This window comes from Mirounga leonina, unplaced genomic scaffold (genome assembly GCF_011800145.1).
Source record: "Mirounga leonina isolate KUSES-001 unplaced genomic scaffold, KU_Mleo_1.0 Mir_129, whole genome shotgun sequence".
NCBI lineage: Eukaryota > Metazoa > Chordata > Mammalia > Carnivora > Phocidae > Mirounga > Mirounga leonina.
Window position 1 is genome coordinate 24,472,929 of NW_023270323.1, and position 16,884 is coordinate 24,489,812.

A 16,884-nucleotide genomic window follows, 5' to 3' on the forward strand; every position below is an offset into this window, starting at 1 on the left:
CTAGAAAAATAAGAACAAGAACACATTACACCCAAAGTAAGTAGAAAGATGAAAAGAATAAATAATAGAAATCAGGAAAAATAGAAAAGTAAAAAGGAAACAGAGAAAATCAACGAAACCAAAAGAAAATAGCTTGAAAAAAAAATCAATGAAATTGATAAACTTCTGGCTGAAACTGATTAAGGGAAAAAAGAACAAATTACCAAATTCAAGAATGAAACAGAGGACATCATTATAAATTCTGCATACATTGAAAGGATAAAAAGAGAACATCACCAAAAAATTTTGGCAAAATACTGACAACTTCGATGAAATAGGCAAATTTCTTAGAAGACACAAATCACCAAAACTGCCTTAAGAAGCAATAGAAAATCTTGATAACCCTAAGTCTACTAAAGAACTTAATATATAATTTGATACATAATCTATATTAATATATATTACAGAATTCTTCACATAAAGAAAACTCAAGGCCCAATCACTGCACTAGTGAATTCTTTTAAACATACAGAAACTTAATACCAATCTTATATGTACTTTTTCAGCAAATAGAATTAAATCCCAAGTTGACTGTCTTTGCAGAGAATGTACACATAGGTATGCAGTTAGTTCTTTCCGATCCCGCGAGTGATAGGGCCGGGCTCCCTCCGGGGCTGCCCATAAGCCATCAGCCTCCTGTGGGTGTGTCGCCTGCCCCTGGTTTGGCACAACCCACACGCCAGTGTTGTGTCTTCTGCGGTGCCACTGCTGTTAACACGTGGTGCTGTGGGTCTCATATACTTTTTTTATGCATCCTTTCCTGAAACGTCAAGTCCAGTCTTGTGGCCCTTGCTGCCACTGTGGGAGTTCGCTACTAATCACGAAGCTGGTGCACATTGGAAGCTTCTACCCAGTGTGGTTTCCCATAGTGGAGGCCTCTCCCAGTCCAAACAAGGAAGAGAGCCCCATGAGGGCAGGAGTGCCCCAGGCCTTGGAGCAGACAGGGATGGGGGCTTGGGGGCTGGGGACCTAGAGCTGCCAGTACCAAGTGTGATTCCCATTACCTGTTTTCTCTATTACAGTAAAGCAGAGTCTGACATACACACACAAAAACAGAACTGATGATCTTAAGAGACCGGAATAAGCCTAATGCTTAATAGTGAAAGACTAAATGCTTCCCCACTAAATTCAGGAAGAAAGTGAAAATGTCCACTACCTCTTCTACTCAAATTTTTTTGGTGGTTCTAGTGCAAAAGGCAAGAAATAAAAAAGATATACAATTTTGAAAGAAAAGCAAAACTCTTTGCAGAAAACATAATCATGTCCATTTCTTAGACTTCTAAGGAATCCATTTAAAGAAAGCTACTAGAACCAATAATGTAGCTTAGCATGATCAAAGGGTACAATGTTAACATACACTGTTAGTTTCAACTGCATTTCTATATACCAGCAACAAGCAATTGGAAATTGCTTGTTTCAACTTCATTTCTATATACCAGCAACAAGCAATTGGAAATTGAAATTTAAAAGCAATAGCATTCATAGTAGAATCAGAAACATGAAATGCTGAGGAATAAATTCAATAAAATATGTGCATAAAATATATGAAAACAACAGAACATTGCTAAAAGAAATGAAAGAAGATCAGAAGAAATAGAGACATGTACTATGTTTCTGGATTGGAAGAATCAATATTATTTAGGTAACAATTCTTTCCAAATTGATCTTGAACAGTGTAATGGTCTTGCCTTCCTGCAGTATGTCCTCTGCCACCCAAATGACCTTTCTAAGAATTATAGGTCTGATCATCTAATTCATCCACTTAAAAAAATATTTTATGGCTCCCCAGGGCTTACAGGCTAAAGCCTAAATTCCTTAGGCGATGGCCCTCATTCCTTTTTGTTTCTCCACCTCTACCATCATGTCTGGTACATAGTAGGTACCTAAATAGTGTTTTTATGAATCATTGTCTGATGATCTACTGATTGGATGAAAGAGAAGAGGGTTTTGTTCAAGGATGAAAAACCCAAAACAGGTTGAATTTCAGAAGTGAATAGAACACTTTCGTTAAGTTTGGGTAAAATAAATATGCAAAAAGACATTTCACAACAGGAAGAATTATTAAACATTTTTATCCTGGCTCCCTTTTCCTTCTGGCATTGCTTCTAATCTAAAGCAGCTCTGAGGAAATTGTCTTTGACCACAAGCCCACAAACTATTTCTAGTTTCCCATAATAAATCCAAGAGAGAAAATCTTATAATATGTCATCTATAGCCTCATCCTACCTCAATCCTCAAATCCACCCCCACCCGCCTTTCCCTCTCTCTTCCACACTAGACAAATTTCCCCAGGGAAGAATTAAGATATTTATAGCAACCAAATAAAGAACTCTGCACCGGAAAGTCTGGCTGGCCCAGGGAAGTTTGCCTGCTTCCTTTCCACCATCCACACAGAGTACTGATAGCATGCCCACCTCTCAGTCCTCAAGAATGAGCTGCTACCCTTTCGAGAGCCTGATTTTCCTGCGTTGTCTTTGAACTGTAAGTTTGGGTGTATGCATGTTCCTTTAAAAACATTTTCACAGATCCCCAAAATCACACAGGCATAATTCTTCTAGATACAAGAGTTTGGGAACCCCACAAAACCCTTTTTCCTTTCAGTATCTGGATAGAAATACATTTGTGCTATATTCTTTTAAATATTTAAAGTGCATTTTCAAACAAAGTCTAAAAAACAGGAAACTCAGCAGAATATAACAGCAAAGCTAAAATGCAGGCAGTAAACACCTGGGAGATTTCCAGAAGTTCCTGTTTCAGCTAGGACAGGCAGAGGAGGCTGGCAAAATGGACGTGGGACAAAGCTTGCCCTCTGGAACAGCTTGTCTCCTCCCTTCTGTATCCTGATGCCCTGTCCTCATGCTGCTTTCTGTCTCCCACCCTCCTAGGCTGCTTTCAGGAAATGATCTCATATTGCTTCACACTGAAACTGTACCTTAATGTGTACGAAGAACTAATGAATTTCCTCTCCTCAGGATTTGCCTTTTATCAGAGGACAAAGGTCTTCCCAACACCACTTTGGATTAAACCAAAAGGAATTATTTTTATGCAATAAGCAAGCCAGAAGGGAGAGGGAGCAGACATTACTTCCTGTAGGAAAGAATTAAAGAATGCAAAGCTGATGGGAAATATTCTCAGCCAACACTGAGGAAAGTATTCAGGGCCATGTTAGCAAAGGCCAAGGAGTCATCAAATGTCCTACTGAAGATGAAGCCGGACTTTATCAACTTAAACTCACACATTCTGAGAGAAACTAACACATTAAGTGACAGAGTTGGTACAGAGTCCCAACTTCCTTTCACTTCACTGTCTGCTAAGACCCCAAGATCTTTTGCTGTCACACCGCCAAACCACTGATGTCTAGCCCTTCTCCTTGAATGTGAAGATCCCTGTTTTCTTCTTCCCACGTTAGCATTCCTTTGCTCCCTGCTTTGAATTTTTCCCTTTGTCCTTTCACCTCAGCTTGTCAAGTGTCCTAAATCCTATTATTATCTCCTGAATTATTACCTCTTCATCCAGCTTAATGCCACCAACCAAGTCCCAAAGGGAGGGAGAAACCCTTCCGGAGTGTTAACTGCATTCCATAAATCTAGTAGTACTACAAGGAAAACTATAGCAAGTACAACCTAGTTTCCAGGGCCCGAGGTTTTAGAAATTATTTCGGCAGCTACCACCATGTTTCCTACTTAGTAAATGGTGTTACCCTTGCACCACTCTTTCCTCCTTACCACAGGGGTGAACTCCCGGCAAGAAATGGCCTGGCTGGGTCTCAGTGCTACTGAAAGCTTGTTACCTCTGCCTTCCTCTAGTGCCCCACGCCCAGAGGAGATAAAATGATAAGTGAAGAGAAGTAAAGCAGAATCTGTTTCGAGTCACAAGAGTGATCGTTCAGTAATTCCCTCCTTCAGTCAGGTGAGGAGTGTTAAAGTTAAGTGATGGACATGGAGAAATGTATATATCAGGAATATTTCGAGGAAGTTCATAAGGCCTTCTAAAATCCCAGAGGAGCATCTTCATTTGTGAACAAAGGCTGAACTTGGGTGGAGGGAGACGTGTGGAAAGGCCCAGCAAGCACCTGGGCTGCATCACAGCAAGGACTCAAGACTCCTGGTGAGGAAAGCAGAAGGAATGGGACTCATCTGCTTTCAGACGAAGCCCTATCTTGAGAACATTTGCTCTGTTGTCATGAAAGTGAGCATCAATTACACACGCCCAGCTTAAAGAAAACATTTCTATATCAGCATAAAAAAGCAATGCTGAGAAGCTCACAGAGCCTGTTCTTTAGATAACCCCTGACCCAGCTCCCATGGCCCTCCCTTCTACTTCCCCGGGGTTACCTACACAAAACTGAGTCACCACAAGGCCCAGTCATGCTAACAGGTGCTAGGATCCAAAAATAATTGGAAAACATCTGTTCTCAAGGTCTCCTTTTATTCCACCCTAAGCTCTCCACAAAAAGTAATCTCTCTAGAATGCATCCCAGAAGGCATCTTAAAATTCTTGGCTCCTCTCCTCATCCTTGCCAGACCTCTTCCACCAAGCCTTTTCCAGGGTGAATCCAGCTGGCCTCTCGATTCTCCACCTTTCTCATTTACTCATTTCCTCCCCACACTCAGCAAAAGGTACAGGCTGTGGTCTAGTCCGAAGCTTCCCAACTGACACATAGGTGACAAACTTGTCCTGGTTTGCCTGAGAATTCCCCAGTTGTAGCACTGAAAACTTCACATCTTAGAAAACTCCTAAGTTTCGTATAAACCAAGATGATTCTTTTTCTAATGCTGTAAGATGACAGAGTCAAGATACTGATCCCCTCAGGTCTAGAGGCAGCAGGGCAGAACCTGGAGTTGCTGAAGTTCCTAGACCCATAACTTCCAGCCACGGGGGGCCTCATCCATGTACCCAAATGGCCTATACAAAGATCATTATTTTCTATGTGCACCATGAAAAGTTTATGAATCATTGGTCTAGGCAACTCCTTTTTAGTACGTTTCATTGGAGGGGGTGGGTGGAGAACATCACAAATGAATAGTTTTCTTTTTTGCCCAGTGTCCATAGTCAGAGTCTACAGATTGAAAAAGAGACTCTGAGAGGCACAGCCCAAGGCTTCTCCTCCTCTCTCGGGCTGGGTTTTGGCACAGTGCCACACCATCACCATCTCACTCTGGGAGGCATCAGGAGAGGGCACAGCGCGGCAGGATCCTCTCCACAGCAGGCACCATGGAAGAGAACATGGTTTGGAGCGCAAGTTGGGGGCCAGATGAAGCATGAGGAAGCATCAAGGGCCCTTGGTGCAACAGGGGAAAGGATCACTCTAATTTTGATGCTCATTGAATGCCTTGTATGTGACAATGCTGCACTAAGAGCTCCACACTAAACTCCGTCTTATAGATATGGGAAACTAAGACCCACTGAGATGAAATTACCTGCCAACGTCACTCAGTGAGTCAAGGACGGGGCTCAAATCAAATGCCAGTCTTTCTGACATGGAAACCCACGCCGTTGTCAGCTCTACTGTAGAGATATCGGCAGCATCCACAGGTGTAACCGGCAGTCACACTGGATCTCAACTGCCCAAGAATGAGAGAACTCCTTTGCATCTCACAACTGGGATGCAAACAAGACCAGATCTGCTGTCGTCTCTTCTCAAAACATCAATTAAAGTGACTATATTAAAACATAGAGTAAATTATACCTTCTTGCTGCTCAAAACCGTCTCACTGTCAGGGAAAACCCCAGTACTCAAAATGGACTCCCAAGTCCTGGTCTGTCTCATTTCTCTAACTTCACCTCCAACTTCTCTTGCCCTCACTTACCTCCACTTCTGCAGCTGGGACTCCTTGCTGTCCCCTAGGCATGCTAAATCCACCTCCATCTCAGGGCCCTTGCACATGAGGTTTCTTCTGACCGGACCATACTTCCCATAGTCATCCACATCCCTCACTTTTGTTAGATCTCTGCTCCACGTCAGCTTCTCATTGAGGCCTTCCTGACCACCCTATATAAAACGGCAAATCCCTAATGCTCACCAACTGGCACCCTTTATCTTCTCTCCCTGTTTTATTTTTCTTCTTATCAATATTCAATATACTTTGTATTTTACTTGTTTATTTTATGTCTCCCCTCTCTAGAATGGTAAACACGATGAAGATGTGAATTTTTTATTCTTTGGTCAGTTTTGTTCACTACCTAGCATTTGGAATGATAAATATGTGTTGAATGAAGAATGTTGGTATTCTTTTCTTCCCACAAAAAAATCCTCCTTCCCTTAGATGACTCTATGTACCCGAATTGGCCACAGAAGGTTCTAGGTGAAGTTAATGACATTGGACTCATAAGATGAGAAATAACTGCCTGAGGTTTCTATTGATTTTGTCTTAGCTGTGGGATGAGGGATATTACATTTCCTGAGCAAAAAGGGGCCTTAAAAAGAAATTGAGAATTAAGGAAGAAGTTGTTTCTTGGTTGAAACAATCCTTCTACTTATCTCTGCTTTTAATCGTGTTTTGTGGGGTACTTTACCTTCCCTTGAAACTATTCTTGGATCAGGCTTTTTCTCCGTTGTGAATGTAATCACCTCAACCATCAGTGAGAACCTAAGTAAGAAAAATATTCATATTTTTGTTAGAAAATTCCCAGAATGATTTTATGGCCAAATAAGTAATTAGATTTTTCTGGGTTTGATGCTATTTCTCAGGATAGAAAATACAGAATTACATCATTAAGTTCATTTGCTTTGTACAGCATCCAGCATAGTGAGATAGACACCCATTTATAATTTCATGGATTTTTTTCTGTAGTGATTACTAAGGTATTTATTATATTTAATATTTGATGATATGTTGGAACCATGGTAAATCCAAGAAATATAATTCTTTCTAGCTAGGAAATTATAATCTTAAATGAAAGGGAAACTAATAACAAAAAATAATATATGTTTAAGTATTAAATAAGTTTATTAGAAGTGTTCATTTTACAAAAAAAATATTACTTTTTATCATTCATTCTCCCATTTCTTTGAAAGTTAAACTTTTCTCTTTTAATCAAAAGATCTAACATTGCTGGTAACCTAATAGGTAACTTAGTTCTTATTTCTGGCCTATACCTGAAAGTCTAAAATCTCCATTCTTTGCCTCAGTTTTGCCTCAGAATAAACTGTTTTTTAAAGCAATGTTAGCTCAAAGAATCAGATTTTGCTCAATTTGCCTTTTATAGGAGGAAATTCATTTTGTCCGTCAAATAGGATGTAGTATATAGTATCAACTAATTAATGAGCATGAAGTGCTTTTTAAATGCTGACTGAATGAATGTTTACCCTTGTGATGGTTAAAGGTGAAATTCAATGACTCCATAGCCCATGTATTAGTGGTTAGAGACCAAGTCCATAGACTATTGGTTATTAATTCAAACTGTTCTTCAACTTTAATTCATACAAGTTCTATTAACAAAGATACTTACTGGAGAAGAATTATACAGTAGCACATTTGCATTAATTAAACCTATCTAGTTTGGTCACAAAGGGACTCAAAATTCATTAAATCCCAATAAAACTGTTGTGTTTTTTTTTTAAGTCAAGGGACTCTTTCTCCAAGTTTAAGATAAATTGTTTTAAACAGAGATGTTTTAGAAGGATTTGTAAAGATAGCTTCAAATTACTCATCCACAACTGTTTATGCCAGCATTTATCTAAAATAATTTTTATTGCCAATTCAGGTTTTTCTCTACCTTTGCAACAACATGTTTCTTTGTCAACAACTCCTGTCACTCAGTGGATAGAATACAAACTAAATTTCAATAATATCAAAAGGAAAATAACATTAGGATGGTTAGGACACCAAAAAAAAAAAAATGGTTTGCCTCCAAATCAACTATAAATTTGTTTAGATTATCTACACTGTTTCTCTCCTTTATAAATCTTATCATTAAATATTCACGTAATGAAGGATTTCCCTTAATTAGTATTCACAGAGCTAGAGACTTAATCTGCAAGGACAAGAGGAGTGGCAGGGTAGTGGTGAGGGTACATAGAGCCTTGGAATCAAACTCTCTCCCGAACTCTTGTGAGAACTTTAAAAGACTTTAACACTTCTGGACCTTCATATGAACTTAATAATAACTTATCCACAAAATGTGTATGACAATTCAATCAACTAGCTACAAACTAAATGTTTGTGCCCCTCGCAACCCCCCCCCCCCCCCCAATTTATGTATTAAATCCTAACTCCCAAGATGCCTGAGTGGCTCAGTCAGTTAAGCATCTGCCTTCGGCTCAGTCAGTTAAGATCATGTTCCCGGGGTCCTGGGATAGAGTACCACATGGGGCTCCTTGCTCAGCGGGGAGCCTGCTTCTCCCTCTGCCTGCCGCTCCACCCTGCTTGTGTGCTCTCTCTCTCTTTAATCTTTAAGATTAAAAAAAAAATCTTAAAAAATAAATAAATAAATATTAACTCCCAATGTGATGGTCTTTGGAGGTAGGCCCTTTGGGAGGTGATTAGGGCATGCGGGTGGAGCCCTCATGAGTGGGATAGGTGCCCTTGTAAAGAGATCCCAGAGAGCTTCCTTGTCCCCGAGGTCATGAGGACACAGTGAAAAGCTGAAGGGGTAGTTGTCTATGAGCCAGGAAGCAGGCTCTCACCAGACACTAAACCTGCCAGTGCTTTCGTCTTGTACTTCTCATCCTCCGTAACTCTAAGAAGTAGATTTGCGGTGTCCATAAGCCACCCAGTCTATGGCGTTCTATTTTACGAGTCTGAACAGACTAAGACAGAAATTGGTCCTGAGAAGTGGGTACTGCTGTAACAAATATCTAAAACCATGGATGTAGCTGTGGACCTGAATAAGAGGCAGAGGTTGAAAGAGTTTTGAGATGCATGTTGGAAAAATCTAACATTGCCTTGCACAAACAATAAAACCAATGCTGGTGAGAGATCAGAAAGAAGAGAAGAGAGCTATAGAGAGAGCCTCCATCTTCTTAGAGAGTCCCAAAGCAATCCTGAACAGGACATTGGTAGAAATATGGTTGGTAAGGGCTATTTTGATGAAGTCTTCCATAGAAATCAGGTGTATATTATTGGAAACTGAAGGAAAGATAATCTGGTAATAAACTGGCAAAGATCTTGGCTGACCTACGCTTGTGCCCTATGTTCTGTGGAAGGTAGAACTTGCGAATGATGACATTGTAGAACTGGCTGAAGAAATCTCTAAGCAAAATGTTGAAGGAGCTATCTGGTTTCTCCTGACTAATTATAGTGAAATGTCAGAAGAGAGAAATGATTTAAAGATAGAATTGTTAAGCAAAAGAAAGCAGAACTGAAAGGTTTGGAAGATTCTCAGCCTCTCTATATTGTAAAAAAGCGAGAAAGCTGGTCCAAAGAGAATTCTAAGGGTATGGCCAAGCAACAGTTTGATAAGGAGATTAGTATGGATCTGCCAATCTCAACAGTGGTTAAGAACTATTGTGCAAGACAAGGGAAGAATGATGATGAAGGCAATTCAAAGACCACCAGATTTGTCACTCCCACCACAGGCCTAGAATGCAAGGACCCCAGGGGCAGAGTGGCTTCACAGGAGGGACCACCAGTGTCTGTGGGACCTCAGTGTACCCTTCTTGGGCCACCTCACATTGCAGGCTCCATTCCCAGCTTCTTGGCCACACTTGGCACAGCTCTGATGGACCCTGGTGCTACATGGACTGCACCTGGGAGAATCATGGGAGCATGGCTGCCTCCACCTGATTTCAAAGGGCAGGACTTTCTGGCAGAGCAGCAAGTTTGGGATCTCAGCCCTAAAGAGAAGTGGGTCCAGGCAGAGAACCATCATAGGGGTGGAGCCACTAGAACTCTGGGGGTACAACCCCTGCCTGGCAAAGCTGTGGGCGCAGGGCTGCTGCCTCAGTGCGTCCAGAAGGCAGGAGTCCCCCCAACCCCATTGTGCCTGTAAGGTAGGACCTGGACTTCAGTGGGCCTGAACATTGAGCTAAAGGATTATTCTCAAGCCTTACATCCTGAGGTAAAAGATAGTCATTGACGGAAGAAGACCAAAGGAAGAGTATTTCATCTAGTGAAATTTCTAGGAGTACAAGAAAACCAGGAATTTCCACATGACCAAAGGTTTATGAAAGATGCAGCAATGATGAATCAGCACCAGGTAACATAATCAGGCTGTATGCAGGAGAAAAGAAAAAGTGACCATCACGCAATCTCTCTAGACAGCACCATGGGCCCCCATTTACAAAGTCAGATCGGGATGATGGTTTAAAAGTCAAAACCATTAGATATGAGTAATGTGCCACTGTCATTCCAGGGAGTCCAGCAAGCTGTGGTGCTGTTGTCTACTAGTCCCTCTTTCTTGGACTTACTGTGCTTAGGGTCACCTGGAATTATTGTCACAGTGTAGTTTCTGAGTCAGTAGATTTGAGGTGGATAGAGCTTCCACATTTCTAACAAATGCTCAAGTAATGTCTGCAAACCAAATTCTGAGGAGCCAGGTTATAAACCTGGGAATATTAGGAATAATTGGGGCATCACTGCAGGGGCTGGAAGCCAAGAGACACCTGGGAATCTCTACGCAAAGTTTCAGAATCATTTCTCTTCGTCCTGGCTGCCAGTTACCCCTCAGCTAGTGTGCTGGATAAACAAGTCCCTGTAGATTAGAATAACTGATTCTTCAATCTTTATAAAACAGATTTAGAAAAGTGGGAAAAAATTAAAAGACTAATCCTATATAAATAAAATCCAGTTTCAGAATAAAATGCTCACTCATACAGGGTAAACAGCTCCTTCAAGCCTAAATGCTTCCCTAAATTGAACTTCCTTTTTTTAATCTCACATGTCCCTCCTGTCCTTGAAACTGCTTTGCCTCAAGGGAGTATTTGATTTCATAGGAGTGCATCACATTTTATGATCCTTGATTTGATCTGAAGTTAAGCTAAATGTTTAAATGTGTCATAAAAATTTAAATTAGACCCTCAAATTTTGTGTGTACACGGAATTAAAATATTCAGGCTGTTAACAGTAATTGATCCTGAATAGATGTGAAGATTATAGGGAATTTAAATGTTCTTTTTCATATACTTATATGTATTCCAAATTCTCTATATACATAGAAACAAGTGTATAGTTATTGTATATGCAAGTAATTCCTCTGACCAAGCCATATAGCCATCATCAGATTTTGGTGTGTCCTGAGATCCAGAAATTAAGCAATATTAATTGGCTTCTACTATGCTTTAGACACAACACTAGAAACGGAATAGACACACACAGTCCCCATTCTTGAAGATCTTGCAGTTCAGTCAGTGCTATTAAGTATCAGGAAAAGGATACTTTTTGAGGAAAATATGGGAAAATGCTATGTCAGTCAGGGCCGCTCAAAGAAGTCTTGGAGAACAAATCAGAGTCTGCCAAACAGAAAAGCAAGGAGAGGACATTCCAGCTAAGGGAAGAGCATGAAAGACACCTTCACTGCCTAATTTTTCAGTCAGTCTGATTTTAAAGCACATTATCCTCATTAACTGTTAGTCCATGTCAAATCTCTGAGGGTTATTTCTGTGAACAGTAAATTTGGTTGATTAGATTTTGGTGTTAATGAGAACCTCATGTTAATTTGATGGCTTGCCAAAAGAATGTGCACAGAGAAACTAGAGTGAAGAACCCTAAACGACTTTAATCCTAAACCATCAGGGCATTCTGAGACAGGTAGTCCCAGGGATTTATTCTCCACTGCTCCTGAGAGCTGGGTTTTTGAGGGCGTCTTCAGGAAACTCATTTTTTCCTTCAGCTCTCCCATCCACAAACACACATAACACACACAGGCACATACTCTCCCCATTACCACCAACACCAGCCAACATATACACATAACACTTCACTTCATGGAAACAGATAGAAAATCAACAAGTCACGTAAACCAGCTCCACTTCTAAAGAGAAAATACCAACTCAAAATTATGTCCCATGAATATTGGTAGAGCTGCTCTGGTTATACCTTCCTTAATTCATTTATCCAACAAACACCTATCAATACTAGGGATTCAAACCTGATGGAGACATGGCAGTCACCCTCGAGAAGCTGTAAATCAAAGACCATGCACAGTGCTCTAAGTGTGTAATAGATGGATGGGGATGGAGAGTGTGTTGGGGCCACAGGCATAGTGCAACATGGTCGGTCTGGGAGGGAGTGGACCTGGAAAGCTGTCTGGTTCTCTGGGAAACTGCAGAGAACTACAAATTGCTCAGTATGGCTGCAGCAAAGGGTAAATATGAAGGAGTGGCAGACAATAAAGCTGACAATACAGAAAGAAATGGGGTCACAAAAGGCCTTATATACAAAATGAAAGAATTTGAACTTTATCCTTGAAAGCTGTAGGAAGCTATTGAAGGATTTTAAGCAAGGAAATGGCATGATTAAAAAAATCAATATCATACCAGTGTGGAGAACGGATTGAAAGGCGGCCACACCGGGGACTGAAAATGCAGTTAGGGGGCTATTGCAGGATTTAGAGGCGTTTAAGGAGTTCAAATTAGGGTAGTTATGCAAATAAAGAGAAAGGGAAGACTTTATGAACAAGATCTTCACAGTAAAGTGAGTCACCAAGGACACTGACCCCAACTCCAGTTTCTGAGGTATTTAGTGGGGGGACAAAAATCACAGGGAGAGCACTAATGTCAGAGCAGTTTTCAGTTAGAGTAAGAAGGTGAAAGGAATGTTCATGGAAAAGATTGAAAATGAAAGCCAGTTTACATGTGGCTTGGTGATAGGCTGTGAGTTCTGGAGGCCACAGTGGAAAGTTCTGGAAGGTCAGGGGGGAGCTTGATGGAGCAGGTTAAGAGCGATACAGGGCAATTTGAAAATAAGCACTCACCTAAAGATAGCTTCTCTGGAAGTCTTGAAGAGGAATGTGGGCTTGATGTGGTCAATCTCAGAGGCTCCAAGGATGTGGTATATCCGTGTCAGCCAAACTTATTTGGCCACGAAACATTATTAAAATCATAACGTATTTCTGGAACATCAAAAGGAGTTCATGAAATATGAGGAGCTCTTTGATCAATGTAGGTAGTTAAAAATGGTCTCACGGATAAATTAGTTGCCGCAAAAAATTATCAAAAATCTTTCCTGTCATTTTAGTGCCTAATAGAAAACAAACTAGAGGAATCAAATACTTTTTGTTTGTTTTTGTTTGTTTTAGTAAGAATGCAGAAGAAAGCCACAAGAAATGATAAAGAAAGAGGTCTGGCCCTACACAAGGGGTCGCCCTGCCATATGTCCAGAAGTTTCCCTGACTCTATCCAGTCCACACTAAGTAATTTCTCCGCACAGTGTCCCAGGCCTCTTCTCTGGTTGGCTTCAGACTTTTAGTTTTCTCAAAGGAATTTAGAGCTGGAAAGGCAGGTTTGATTTTAGAATGAGTAGACTTCCTGAAGCTTTGTACCCGAAGCTGGTGGCGAGATTCAACCTCCAAGGAGTACGGATGTTTTCTAATAAATGTGAACTAATTTTTCTCCCAAATTTCATTCAGACTTCTCTTTTATGTAACCAGAGCATAATTAAATATCTTGAAATTCAGATTCTGAGGAAATATAAAATACCCTTTTAATCCTAATTGTTTGTGTCATAAAAGCAAGGTCAGTGATTACTGCCTATTCTTTCCAAGGACATTGAAAGCTGTAGTCAAACTTTGTCCAAACTTTTTTTTTTTAATTCTCTAATGAAGTCTCGTGGTAAAACAGATGAAAATAATGTGTCTGAAAGTGACTTTGGTGATTTCCTCCCTACTTTATATTTATAACAATATAATTTATCCCCTTCTTTGCCTCAGTTGGCTGAAATTTTAGTATGAGAGATAAAATCTCTGTTTTCTGGAACCATTGCTCCATAGTCAGCAAATCATCCTCTACCCTCCCCTTCTTTTTCTGGGCACCCTTCTTCTTCTTTACCTTCATTCATTCATGGTTCTTCACTTAGAACGTCATGTTCCCGGCAGCCTCAGTGTCAGCAGTTGAGATTAAGGTCTCCTTGCTCCCCATTGCCACTTCCAAATTATTCTTCCCCACTGTCTGTTTAAAAGCTAACAATAATCCTGAAACCAGTGCTGCACTGTATGTTAACTAACTTGAATTTAAATTTAAAAAAAGAGAGAATAATAAAGCTACTCTCAGGGAATGGTGAACACAAAGTTCAAAAAGGTGGTTGACTTGGAGTGAGGTCAGCAGGTGAGCCCCAGACTTCTACTCAACATCCCAACTTTAATGTCACCTGCAGTACGTCCGTGGTGCTTCAGGAAAAGCAAACACTCCTCCCCAGACTCATTCTTACTTCCCAGAAATGGAACCAAATTTCACTGAGGTGGGCAAATAAGAAGCCCAAGTAGCTCCTTGCCATTTCCTTTTCCCTCAGACCCACTGTGTCAGCAAACCATCACGTTCTCCGGCTACGTGTACTTCCTGTGGCTGATCTGCCTTCTTCTATCTCCACTGCCTCCACCCATGCAGCTGTCATCACCTCCAGCCTGGTCACAGGCAATATTTGCCTAAGGGGTCTCTCCACAAGCAAATCCAGAGCTCCCACCCAATCTACTCTCATACAAAGATGATTCTTTTCAAAACACTCATCTGATTGTGCCACTGCTTAAAGACCTTCCCATGGCTTCTAAAAATTGGTAGGATAAAACTCAAAACCTTTGTCAACACCTTGCTTTATCCTATGTCTCTAACACCCTTACCATAGGGCTCTAGCCACATTGGCCTTTTTTATGGTCCTAGAGCATGCTACATGCCTATTCACCATGAGCTACACTGACTACTACCTCTGTCTGAAATACAAGAACGTTTCTCCCACTTCACTCTATCTCCCCCAGACCCCAAACCCCAGCCCATCACCCTTCTGCTTACACCGTGATTTTCACTTCATCAACCCCTACTTTTTATTCAAGCCTCAGATTCACTTACTTCCTCAGGAAATCTTTGAGGCCCATGGGTAGATGAGGTCTATTTCTTATATGTTCCAAGGGTATTCCCTTTTTGCCCCCAGAAGTATGAAATTATATTAATTACTGCCTCTTCGAACAGACTGTGATTTCCATGAGAACAGGAATCACGCTTAGTTTTGCTTAGCTTAACACTTGGGACATAGCAGGTTTTCAATCAAAATGTGTTGAATTATATAGGATAGTACCTTAATTAGCTTTTTTTTTTTTAAAGATTCCATTTATTTATTCATGAGAGACAGAGAGAGAGAGGCAGAGGGAGAAACAGGCTTCCTGCCAGGCAGGGAGCCCGATGCGGGACTTGATCCCAGGACCCTGAGATCATGACCCGAGCCGAAGGCAGACGCTTAACCATCTGAGCCACCCAGGCGCCCTCTTAATTAGCTTTTGCTTCATAACAAACAACCAAATAAATCTTAGAGGCTTGCAGTATAAGCATTTTTTTCTCCCATTCATGGATCTGCAGGTTGATTCCAGTTCATACTCAAGGGTCTGCAGGTAATCTAGTCTAGGCTCAGCTGGGTGGCTCTGCCTTAGGCTACAGTTCAACTCTGCCTGGCATTAGGCTAAACGGTGCATTCAAGTCTGCTTCATATGTTTTCCTCAGGACATGATCTCATGGCAAAGGCAGAAGCACAAGATCCAAGCCAAACCACACAAACACATTTACGGCCTCTGCTCATGTCAGGTCCACTAGCATTCCTTGGCCCAAACAAGTGATGCAGCCAAACCCAACATTGATGGGGCAGAGAAATATATTCCATCCAAAGGTAGGGGAGGAAAGGAGTGACTATTTGCTGGGCAATCATTCAAACTATAATACATAGATACAAAACTTACTGTAATTCAATTTAGAAAGTGTTAGATGACATAAAAGTGGCATATTAATAAAGGCCTGTGTAACTCAGGAGAGATAAAAAGCTGGGGCATCATACAAGAAAAAAAGTTTTTATGAAAGAAGGTTCATCTAAGGTAGGCCTTGAATAATAAAAGGATTTGAACTTGTAGAGACAGAGCTACCTAGATATCTCAAGTGGGTGAAACATTGAAAATAAAGGTCTAGAGATCAGAAGTGTGGGACATATTTAAATAGTGGTATGGCTAGAACACAGAGTACCTGTAGGGGAGTGGAAAGAGAAAGCTCACACACATTTTACTTGGCAGTGGTTAGTCGATAATGGTTTTTAAGCAGTGGAATAACATGTTCAGGGCTGGGCTTTGGGACTATCAGTTTGGCAGCAATGCCTAAGACATACGAGGGGAGAAAGTGAATGGAGGAAGATCCATTTGTAAAGTCTTAGAATGTTTGTGAAGGCATGACAGTTGCTTGATCTAGAAAAGTATCAGTAAGAACTTAGCAATTAGTTGGTTGTGGAGTGTCAAAAGAGAAAAACATCAAAGATAATTGGGATTTTTTAACTTAATAGGGGCTTGGAAAAGACTAGTACTGATAAAGAAAAATCTGTGCCCTAAGATGGCTGATTGAGCCAGCAAGGGAGTCCCAGCCCCTGCCCTGGGGCTCTTCCAGGTTCTTCTTTCTGTTCTACTTCCCTGGCGCGCCAGTCCAGGTTCCTCTCCCTGCCCCGCTTCATGCACGTGCCAAGAGTGCCCAGTATGCGGAAGAAGAAGTGTGTAAATTACCCCCTTTGTTTGTGTTCGGGGCTCAGACCTTTGGAGATCACTCTTCTCTGAGCTACCGGCGTTAAATAAACCTCCTATCCTCCAAGATCTCAAGGTGCTGCTTGGTTCTTCCATCGGGCGACCCAGTCCAGGTTCCATAACAGTACAATCATCTGAAATCAAAAACACAAGAAGAGGAAATATTTAGAGAAGATGATTCACTAGTTTTGGATATGTTTTTCTTGATAC